The 12500-nt window shown below is 35.4% G+C and overlaps 1 protein-coding gene across 8 annotated transcripts in view; it reads right to left on the bottom strand.

The window, feature by feature from the left end:
- Positions 1 to 12500, bottom strand: part of LOC136837493 (uncharacterized) — a 1465013-nt gene that overhangs the window by 1365125 nt on the left and 87388 nt on the right. The window lies entirely within an intron of this gene.

Here is a 12500-nt window from a genome sequence, read left to right as displayed (position 1 = left end):
AAGTACGTTAGCAAGCTTAATAAGGTACGTTAAGCAGACGCAATAAGGTACGTTAGTAGGCGTAATAAGGTACGTTAGCGGGCGTAATAAGGTACGTAAGTGGCAATATGACGAAAAATTAAACAATACAATTAAGATGATAGAAATAGTGTTACGAATATACCCCAGAGTTTCGTAAAGGGGTGCTGACTTCAGGTGGTAATATGAGTGGCTCCGTAATGGGGATTAGAAGTTACTAAGGTACGCCCTAAAAATATTATATGGAGCCTCATCAACGTCACTCAGGGGAAAGAGATGCCCACGGGGTATAACGGCACTGATGTATTAGACAAAGACCCCCGAATAACCCACAAGGATTAATTACTGTAATGGTAGTAATTTTACTAAAGTGCCAATAAAGGACTCGACAGCTGTATGCAGCATTTGAGCATAAAGGGGAATTAGAACGTCAACGGCACAATAGACTCTTAATATGAATATTAATATTAATATGAATGGCCGCGGGCCTGTAACCATGCTTCTATTATCAAGACAGGCAGTCCGTAAGCCTAACAAATAGCGGTTCAAAAGGCTGGTAATTCGTCTGAAAATTTAGTTATGCACTAATAATGGAGATTATGGACGGAGTGAGGAGGAGGTGGAATCTTATCTGTTATTTGAAATCGTCAGATTACTGAAAACTCTTCGCAAGATCAATGTATCTATATACATGTATGTAAGCATATTATACATTATATATGCATTAAATTAAGATTTTGTAAATCTGTAACTAGGCATACAGGCCTACGCATTTTTATGTATACGTATATGTATATATACATGTGTATATATGTAAGCATATATATCTATATACATATATATACACATATGTACAGACACACACACACACACACACACACACACACACACACACACACATATATATATATATATATATATATATATATATATATATATATATATATATATATATATATATATATACATACATACATACATATAAATGTCGCACTTCGACTCCTGACAAGTAAGACTAGTGTTCGGGACAATCAAAAAGTTGATTATGTGAGGAGTGAAAGGACAAATGGAGCAAACACTGACGAGACTACTTCAGCAAAGATGAGCTGGCGAGGTAGGGAATGAGGTTGGATGGAAAGTATGGCTACAAAAAAAGAAAAAAAAAAAGAATAAAGATTGACGAGAGAAAAACTGATTCTAGACACGTGCCTTGGGCAGTAAAAAATTCAGGAAATATGAAAGAGTAGATCTTGAAGATAAGGAAAAATGTAATCATAGTGATTGTATCTTAGAACACCAGACTTACAAAAGGCGATCTTGTCGCTATTAAGAGGTAGAGTGAGATATTTTCTAGTTACGTTCAGAAACGATGAAATTGTTTACAAGCAACGATGACATACATCTTCCATATGGCGAAAATTTTCAAGAAAATGAAGAAATTAGATGTCAAGGGAAGAAATGGAAACTTTGAACACCTACCACAGTAGAAAGTTCATCAGAAAGAGACATAAGACCTCCTGACATGTGGTATGGAAAAGACGAAACATTGTGCGGATTTAAAAAAGCAAAGAAAACGGATAAGTGAATATATTTCTCACGAGAGAAACAGATAAAGGCAGAGTAAAGTCATGCACTACAAGATTCACCGAACTAGTACGAATTTTTAAAGGCGTAAAATGAAACTTCTAAATTTCCTATGGATAACATAACACACATATTGAAACGAATGTAAAGAAAAGCTATAGACGTACATTATATACTATGCGAATGCAAAATATTATGTGGAATATGGTGGTAAGGTTGGAAGAATGATTTTTACAAAGTTAATCAGCAAAATCAGCTTCAAAGTAAGTATACTTTATATAAGAAGGGTTGTCAAAAATGATGAGAAAAGATGGTGTCCGAAAGTGGGACAAGTAGAAAGTTTAATAACACCCAGAATGACCAAACAACAATAAATAAACCATAACGCTTGCAAACGTCCACAGCTTCCGCCACGAGTGTTGCTCTGACGGACTATGTCCCTGGGCATAATCAAGTGATGACCTTAGGAATCTAAAAGCTGGAGAAATGTGGGCTAAGTGGACGCTACGCTTAATTACAAAGAGGAACCAAATTAAAAATGGTACTATACTTTATACACGGAACCACTGAGAAAAAATTAGAAATAAGAGAAAAAGGAAGGATAACTTCACAGAAGGCAACTACGGGGCCAAGGTACAAAAAAAGTCTAAATAAAAATCACAGACTGTTAACAAACCTCGTGGAAGGAAGAATATTCCAACGAAGGAATAAATGAGTTAAGACTCTAAGCAATACAGTACTGATGCGACAGACCTAAGGAATAACCAGAAGTCTTCTCTGCGATGATAAAAATGATGATGATGTTGGTCAATACACACTCAGATAATCAATCCAATATATCTCTACACCCACCCAAGAGCCACACCGCCGCTGGTCGAGAGGAAGAGGAGCGAGCGACGACGTCCTGCCGGAGAGAGAAACATCCAAACAGCAAATCCCAGGGATAATTCCCCCCAAAAATCACCGCTAAAAAGGGGACGCAGCGGATCTCGTGGTTGGCTCCGCTAATGGAAAAGTGTCAAGAGAACAGGCCTGTGGGTGTCATTGGTAACGTTGTTAGGGGTCATATAGATACTGGATGGATAAAATCTACTGACCGAAAATTATTTACTGACTTTCTGGGGCGCTCTCCGTCTTTAGGGAGAAGAACTGACGCACACACACACACATACACAACTCCCCGGTTTTGTGTGCAAGAATTCAGCTTAGAAAACTACGATTTAATTGAAACTGTTAATCTTTTTAATATGATTTTCGGTATTCAAAATACATAATGGTTTTCGGTATTAAAAACCTCGTCTTTATACGCAAATAATAAATCTCATCGAGATCTAGAAAACCGTATGGATAGAAGTTCCTCGGAGACTTACTAGTTAATCCAGAACGTGCACGCGCTCGCAAGCGAAGAGAGAGAGAGAGAGAGAGAGAGAGAGAGAGAGAGAGAGAGAGAGAGAGAGAGAAAAAGAGAGAGAGAGAGAGAACAATCTGCAATGTTTCCTGTTTGACATGACAACTGTACAAAAAATCAAATGAATGAATAAAACTGAAGAGAAACATATTTTACCAATAAATGCCGAATAATGTGCTTACAAAAGGATAAACCAGACGCAGAAATCTACTACATTACTTACACCTTCAAGGAAAAATGTTCCTCATCAAGGCACGTATAGCACAAGCAATTTCGACCTTTAACAGACTAAGTATTTCAAGGCTGACTGCACAGACAGTGGTTTGATTAGTAACAAAAAACTGGGTGAAAAAATAAAAACACAGATTTCGTCAACCATTTACAGTACGGAAAGAAACGTTTCCTTATGACATCATGCAAAGTGATGCGTTGTACCAGTTATGTGTATCCTGTGATACTTACGTTTTATTTATTTATTTATTTATTTATTTCTTATTCTTTTTTTGCCATTTTGATCGATTCTCACCTTTTGTTTCAACACACTTTCGGCTTTTGAGTTCCATTACGTTGAGAGTAGGCTGAAGAGTCTTCGCGCAAGACTTGCTACTTTCCGAAAATAGTACGTCCCTGTGGATTCAGAGAAAATGTACGTGTCTCCGTCCTGTCACATTATATCTATTAACAGGCCCTAAAAAAAAAAAAAAAAAAAAAAAAATTGCCGTGTAGGACCTAAAAGAAAGAACGTCGTTGAACCGGACACGGGCGCGTATATGGAGATTATTATGCTGCCATGTTGTACAGTAGTCAGAAATAAGTTTATCTAACATTTTGGATGTCTGTGTAATTGACAGATAACAACTAAAGCACAACAGACGAGATTAACTTGATGAATTGGAATTATAACAGAAAGTTACGAAAAGAAACTGAGGCAAAAATGGTTGTATGTGTTTCCAGAGTCTGTACAAGTACTTTCCGCTATTATCATAGTTCTCAATCGCTAAACAGTTGACAAAAGTCAGAAAACATATAGCTATTAATAAGTCTTTTTTTTCCGTAGGAAATCAGAACACATGGGAAATCACAAGCATAGCCAAAATTTCAAGTAGAAATAAAATAGCATAAAAAATCAAATTGCCTAAAAAGCAGGAGAGCAAGAACTGAAAAAGAGAAACAAACTTTGAACAAAACAGAAACGGAAAATACATCGCTTTCTTTGCGACGAGGCATGACGGTCTTGTTTCAAGTATCTCTTGGGCGCTACAATATTTTTCAGTTTCAATAAAAACGATAATGGTGATAGATCTCACCACTAAGCCTTGTCTATTAATAAAGATTGGCTGCAGAGAAAACAAGACAACATTAACTGTTACATATTCAAAACTGAATCAATGATGAATACTTTGTCAATAAACCTTCCATAGCACCAGCTCTTCGTAGACTTACCAAGTGATAAGAAGTCGTGTTATCATAAGTGCCAGGCTTCTGTTAGAAAACATGGAAGAGAAAGTAAAATATCTGGTGTAAAGGCGAGTCTAATAAAAGACTGTGTTATGTATGTATGGCTTTTGTCACTTTTATGTTTATGGTGGTTAGGGAAGGATACGAGAAGGGGTTGTAATTCGAGCGCGGGGTAGAAGAAGTTTGCATATTATACAGTATTGATTGGTTACTGTGAAAACTAAGTGCAGTAAGTGTTCAAAGAGTTTGAAAAAGTTTTAATGAGGAAAAAGATTATTATGGCACTGGGCAGATGGGGAGATGGTGCAAAGAACGTTAACGTGGATGGTGGAAGAAGGGAAAAGGATGATTTGCACAGACACAGGGAACAATACAACGTATGACAGTCAGGAGAGATGAAGGATACGGTGAAAATAGAAAGTTATGTCTCTATAAAAATACTTGAAAATAGAATAGTAGAGTCCATGAGAGGAAAAGTTGTGTATGGACTCATCTCATTTCTGGACCGGTGAAGAAGATAAACCTGATTTTGAGGAAAAGAAGACGGAAGTTTATAAATTTTTAAATGAAAAACATGGCTGAAAATTTACCCATAATTATAGTGTTAAATCAGGTTATCTTAGGCGAAAAGCAGATCACTAGAAAAAAAAGAGAATGATAGGTTTTGAAAAGACTGACAAGGATGCTAGTCATATATGGGTTGGAAGTGGCAATTCAAGGGAAGGCCATTAATATGCAGTATATACAACGGGGCCTGCATACCAGGCACAGGCGACAGAAGCAGTATGCAGGGTGGGTTGAAAGGGTAAAGGTCAGCTGATAATCTTAATGGCTAGGTATGTTACACACACACATATAGATATACAGATATATATATATATATATATATATATATATATATATATATATATATATATATACATATAATATACATATATATGTGTGTATATATACATATATATATTATATATGTATATATATATTACATAAATTTATACATACTTGAGTACTTGCAAACGTATAAAGGAATCGGAATACTTGTATTTGCTGACATTCTTCGAGACTTCGTTGATCACATGTTGAATTATATCACCGGGATGAAACAAAAATCTGCGCGGAATCACTCTCTCCAGACAACAAACAAATACCAGCAGTCAGCATCACAGAACAGTATCTTTTGATCGTTCAGTAATCAGTTATCAATATAAATTCTTGGGGAAAACGATGGATATGGATTTCAAGTATACATACATACATACACACACACACACATATATATATATATATATATATATATGTGTGTGTGTATATGTAATGACAATAAACATTTTAAAAAGTAACGCCATGCAAAACCGTATCAAGAACATACTATAAGAATCTATCGATAATAATAGGGTTTAACATGTTATTCTTTAGTGGTTCAATTTTTATTCAGTTAACGGATGGTTCACAGAGAGAGAGAGAGAGAGAGAGAGAGAGAGAGAGAGAGAGAGAGAGAGAGAGAGAGAGAAATTAGTTTACTTCTTGAATCTCAAGGAGAATCAAAACAAAATTAGGTATAGAAGAATATCCTTAAGCAGAATTAAAACTTATTAAAGACAACTAAAGCTATCACTTCATCTAAAAATACAGATAAATTTACTGCAGCACCAGGCAATTAGTAAAATTCCGCCTCAACGCCAGGGAAAGCAGGTAACGTCATAAACCTCTTCCCGAAGCAAAACGTTATCATTCCCAACTAATTCCGATTCGAACTTTTCATTGCTTTTATCTTGGTTTCACCTAAATTGTGATAAATGTATACTGAACGCTCCGAGCATTGTATATCATTTGCATAATAAGATTGGACCATTTCAACCACCTGTCATGGAAGCTGGCATGAATTTCCCGGCAGGTAAATTGAGTAGGAGAGAAAGTCTTTGGTGGTAATGAATCTCATGTTTCTTTTCACTTTGAAGACTATATTTCATCAGAGGGAAATCTCCCAAGGTTTATAATTTTCCGACATGTCAGAATTGAGAATTGTCATTTCTTTATAATATTAAAAATTATTATTATTATTATTATTATTATTATTATTATTATTATTATTATTATTATTATTATTATTATTATTATTAGGAAGGAAACCCTCTCTGAGGGCAGTAGTGTTAAAAATAGTATGTTTCTACGGCACTGAATTTGTATGGAGTCTTCTCTTATTATTATTATTATTATTATTATTATTATTATTATTATTATTATTATTATTATTATTATTATTATTATTATTATTATATTATTCAGCCAGCATTTATCTGGATTAAAGTTACAGGGAAAAAAGTTGAAGAGCAAACTTCCATAAAACAAGGATGGGAACTACTTAATAACATTGAATAAATGAACAAATAGAGAAATATTAGTCATTATTGCACGTCTCTTTTAAAGTAAACTTTTTTTCTGGACATTCTCTATCATTTTAAAAATTTACACATTTAACAAGAAATAATTTCCTAAGATCAATAAATTCCCCCATATTTTTAAACTAGCCAATGTTGCACGCCACTTGAAAATGAGCATTTCACGGACAATTTTTTATTTCCTTATAAACACATATTTACACGGAAATGCTTCGTAAGGTTAATAAATTCCTAAGATTAAAGATCCACTGGTTTGTCTCTACAGATGTGCAATCACCGAAACCACTGAAAAAAAAAACTGCCCAGTGTTGCACACCACTTTAAAATAAATATTTTATAAACAACATTTTTACTTTCCTATAATACAATAAGCATCTTATGAACATTATTTTATTTCCCTATAGGCACACATTTACAAAGAAAAGTTTCATAAGATCAGTAAATTACCAAGATTAAAGATCCACTGGTTTGGCTCAACAGATGTGCAATCACTCACACCCTTGTAAAGAAAAATCATTATTCTAAGTCATATTATTATCTTGACTTTCAAGCGCCGTGACAAGGCCAGTCTGCAGAAACTAATCAATCATCGATTGTCACATACCTAGATTGTTTTTCCACGACGTCCTCAAACGATAGTGAATTAGGATTATAATTACCAGTTTCCCAATAATAAAAAGATTCATTAACACCCACAACGTCTCAGATGTATACATTTCATACAATATAATACGAAATGGCAGTTATAATTTAGTAAGCTAAAAGAATTATCAAAGTCAGTTTTTAATCTAAGCGACAAACATGTCATCATGAACAAATCCCATTTGTTTACGATGGAGTAGAGTGATATTTAACTGTCTTTTTATTACTGACTATAAAGTTTATATTTAACTCAGTTGCAAGAAGAATGTTGCCATTAATCATTTAAAACACCTTTACGGTTCGTTGATGTGTTCTGCTCTATATAACTGACTAATTCATATGAATTTAAATTTCATTTCATAGCAGAAATTAATGGAGATCTTTCTAATAGAGTTTACTAAGTAATTAGATAATTGTTTATGCTACTCAACATCAAACCCTGGTATAAGCTGGTAAGAGACTGGCCACTTAATCAGAAATTGCAATGTCTCCGACGCGCCTGCCATATGATATGACCGTCAAGACACTGGAGGCATACTGGTAATTGCCAAGTACAGGTAGTAATTGCCCAGTAATTGCTAAGGAGAGTGCACGCATAAATTCTAGGCTTTCTTATGGGGGTCACAACTTGGATATCCCTAATGGCATCTTCAATCAGTTTGAAAATGACGTCAAACAGCCCTATTTTGTCGAAATTACTGCAATACGAAATGCAACGAACGTCCTTATATGCACGAAAACGACTTGACGGCATTGCCCTAATGGTACCAACGCTGCTTCTAATTCTCTTTCCTTTCTTTTCTCTTTTCATTACGCAAACAACAAATCGTGACCTGTCTGAATCCTTCTCACTGCAATGAAATGACATGTATACTTGATATTATGCAACATCAGCAATTGCACTGTTGAGTCATTGCTAACATACATCTCTATTTAAGAGGTGGATTGAGACCATTTTCCTCTAAATTGTTTCAGAATGAACGTGAGCGAAATGTCTAACTGGCAGAAACAGAAGTCTAGTGTAACTATTTCATTTTACGGTGAAAATTTCTTTTCTTTCTAAGTGACTTGTTAAATGCAAGGATAGAATTTTACGAGCATAAATAACGTTATCATTCAGCAAATCAATTTTGTGGAGAACTGCCGTACGAAATTCTGGAATAAAATGTTAAGAATAAAGTTATTATCATGCAAAAGCAACAGTTCCTGTCTTACTAGGCAATAGGCCCTGCAAGTATTTATTTGTCAAAAGAAGACCAAGATTCATTGTTTAGGGTCAGGCTAAAGATTTACTTACCTGTAAACTTGAGAAACGAAATAAGGATTCCATCAGACCCTTATATGCCTATCCTATCTTGAGCGACCTAAGTAGTTTCTGAACTTATACTGAAACGAGAGCAGAAAGCACAGGGCTGATGAAGCTGAAGCTGCTTGGATCCCTTCGGAGGGGTCCAACAGCACAGACTTTTTCGATAACAGTGACAGCCACAGTAAACGTTTTGAAGAGAGGGAAGTCACACAGCCAATATTTCTGGACACTGATTTGGTCGAAGAAAAATAAGGACCAATGTTTTCTTAACAATGAAATTTCAGACCTTGAGAAGTTTAAGTTTACGACAATTCCATTCAGATTTGATGGCAACAAATGTCTAAAGCAGAGAGTCACTGAAAGCTTCACTGTACGTCCTCTCACTACCTGAAACGCCTAAGAAGGTTATACCACAGTATTGGCAGAAAATGCGTTTTAAAAGAAGGGATGAAAATTGCCATCACTCAGCACCAACCTCCACGGAGGGCACGTTTCCACAAGGATCGGGTCTCAGGAACAGAGGCAATAATTGCACAAGTAAAATAATGGAGAAAAGTATGTAGGTGAACTTGCTGACCTTGATCAAAATGCAGAAGACATTAAATAAAGATAGGAAAGATAGAGCAGTACACAGATGGACGTACAGGCTACGAGAGTGTTGTCCAAAGATCCTAGAGAGGCAACACAATATGAGAAGTTTCAAAAATACGAGTATCGAAACGGTCAGGAAAGCTAGCCATTTACACGTGTCAGTTTTGAAGCCGTTTGACGAGCTGCTACATGTCACTGACATTGGATAAGTATGGATGTTTGCTACCGCCAGGATCACTTCTGGAAGTATTTTGCCATTTGCTATGATCACTAAGGTTCCCAACGTAAAACAGTTCCACCCTTGAACAAATAACTTTTAAGAGGTATGGCAGAAAGTGAGTCATTTGAAAAAGAAGTTGAAATACGTTAAAGGCAGGTAACATAAGAAGGGAAAATTTGAAACCTTAGGCAACCACATTTCGTTCCATACGACATCAAAATTAGGTGATGCAAAAATAATATCAGTTGTAATATGAATAAGGATCATGTCACTTGCAACTGGTGTAATACGTCCAAACACACAACCTTTAAAAAAGAAACCAATGAGATTACAGCAAGGGATACAGAGAGAATGAACACAGGTACCATCCAGAGATGAGAATAGGCACATGCGATGACAAGTTGAAAGAAAGGCATCGATTAATAGGGCAGTGAATAGTAGTAGCTGTGAGTCCATTACTAGATAACACTCCATGCTTGGTTATCGTTATAAATGTCGCTCAAACAACAAAGGAGAAATAATTTCTTGGTTTTTTTTTCTTTGGTATAAAGAAATTTAACCACTTCTTCCCTGAACAAGACAGGTAGATTATTAAATTAATGCTGTTCACATTTAAACAGAAAAAATTAAATGATTATAGAAGTGCCAATGAGACTACTGGAAGGATATATAAGCTGTAGTTATTAATATATATATATATATATATATATATATATATATATATATATATATATATATATATATATATATATATATATCATATATATATTGTATATCATACACTCTCACACACACACACATACATATATATATATATATATATATATATATATATATATATATATATATATATATATATAAATAATGTATATTTGTGTAATATACTTCGAGCGTGTTCGTGCATAACGATCGTCGTTAACTGTATACACGAAAGACACTGACGGGAGACAATACATATAATTACAGAAATACAAAACACAACAAACTCCCTTTTCAAAGCAGTGTTTACCTTTAGTATCATTCTTGAAAAAGGTTTTTCCGACAACCCATTATGTGAAGGATTTAAGTAATCTTCTCGTCCTTCCTTTTCTTCTACAATCGACCGGATGGATTAGAGGAGGGAGGAAGGGAGATGGAGCGAAGAAAGGAGAAGAATTGGGAAGAGAAGGAGGGGAAAGTGAGGGAGAAGCGAAAGAAGGATGGGATGCAGGGAGGGAGAGGTGGGAGAAGGGGGAAGGGGGCAGGGAGGGATAGGATCTTTCATCCCTCCCTCCCCGAACTACAATCGAACCTGCAGGGTGTTTCGAAAGGAACGCGGGGGTGGCGGAGGGGGGAATGGGAGAATGGGAGATGGGGGGAGGAATGGCGGCAAAAGGAAGGGACAGGCCGGGATTAAAAATGATGACGTCAGTAGATTCCACCTTAGTTTACATCATTGCACCTTTACTGTTCACTGGTCAATGTCTAAATTAATGAGCCCCTTGCTGTGCTGCGCGGAAGCCTTTGATTTAGGCCCAAGAAAAGATTTTCAACTATTATTGGAAATCCAACGGGAATAGAGTCAGCTCGAGTGTGACGGTCGACCTTCCAGTCAGCCGGGGGGGCCGTTATAAAGGCCAAAGGGAGGGGATTATAGCTTTAGATGCTACTGTCACCTATTTATAATGCAAATGTGATGCTGGATCGAACAAACACATGATCTTCTCAAATTTTTAGTTACCCCGGAAAAAGCAAAGGCTTTTTGAAAAGCAAAAAGTGGCCCCAAGTGATTAGTGTAAATGTTAACAGTATATTTAACTGCGTTAATTGGAAACAAAAAACAAGTGCGTAATAAGAAAGTTGATAAGGAAGAGATGTATTTTAGGTATTTGTGCACAATGAAAGAAGCTAATAAGTTTTTTAAACAGATCCAAGCTGTTAGTTCGTTGAATGATAAGATATTGAAGATCTGACAAGCAATATGGAATATAAAAATGCTCTTCTTTCAATATAGGTTTTTTTTGTACGCAAAAATAATTATGCAGCTCCTCTAGAATGCCTTCGACGAAATGGGAACCTATAAACTTATGACAGTAGTAAACAAAATTACCACATTTTGCAGTATGCAATACAATTAGCTTTCACGAGATAATGAACCTTGCAACTAAAAAAGACAAAACTCCAAACACATATTGCTGATATATATATATATATATATATATATATATATATATATATATATATATATATATATATATATATATATATATACACACACACACACACACATATATATATATATATATATATATATATATATATATATATGTGTGTGTGTGTGTGTGAATGTGTACATATACAGACATCCATTTAATATATATATATATATATATATATATATATATATATATATATATATATATATATAGAGAGAGAGAGAGAGAGAGAGAGAGAGAGAGAGAGAGAGAGAGAGAGAGAGAGAGAGAGAGAGAGAGAGATTAAACTACGAAATAGGGGAAAAAACTATAATGTCACGGAGAAAATACTACATGGAATATTCCAGTCCATGAATAAATAACCAAACGAATATGCACTGTCTTCCGTCATATGACTCGACGCTTTAAAATGTCCCATTTGTTTACTTCCATGCAAAGTGAACTATACGGAAACCGAGCTGAAACCCAAGACGCCAAGACAGACGAAAAGTAAAGTAAGAAACTCAGTACAAAGATAAGGAAAGGACAATAAGGAAACGCTATCTTACATGTCCAGGAGAAAACGTCCTGGGGAGAAAATATGGAAAATGGCCATATTGGACGTAATGAATACCTACGACTGGCGGAAGAGGAAGGGAAAAATAAGTCTCGCATTCTCTGATCATAGGTGCGTACA

Source organism: Macrobrachium rosenbergii, chromosome 59, assembly GCF_040412425.1.
Source record: "Macrobrachium rosenbergii isolate ZJJX-2024 chromosome 59, ASM4041242v1, whole genome shotgun sequence".
NCBI lineage: Eukaryota > Metazoa > Arthropoda > Malacostraca > Decapoda > Palaemonidae > Macrobrachium > Macrobrachium rosenbergii.
This window is presented reverse-complemented; position numbering and strand designations above follow the sequence as displayed.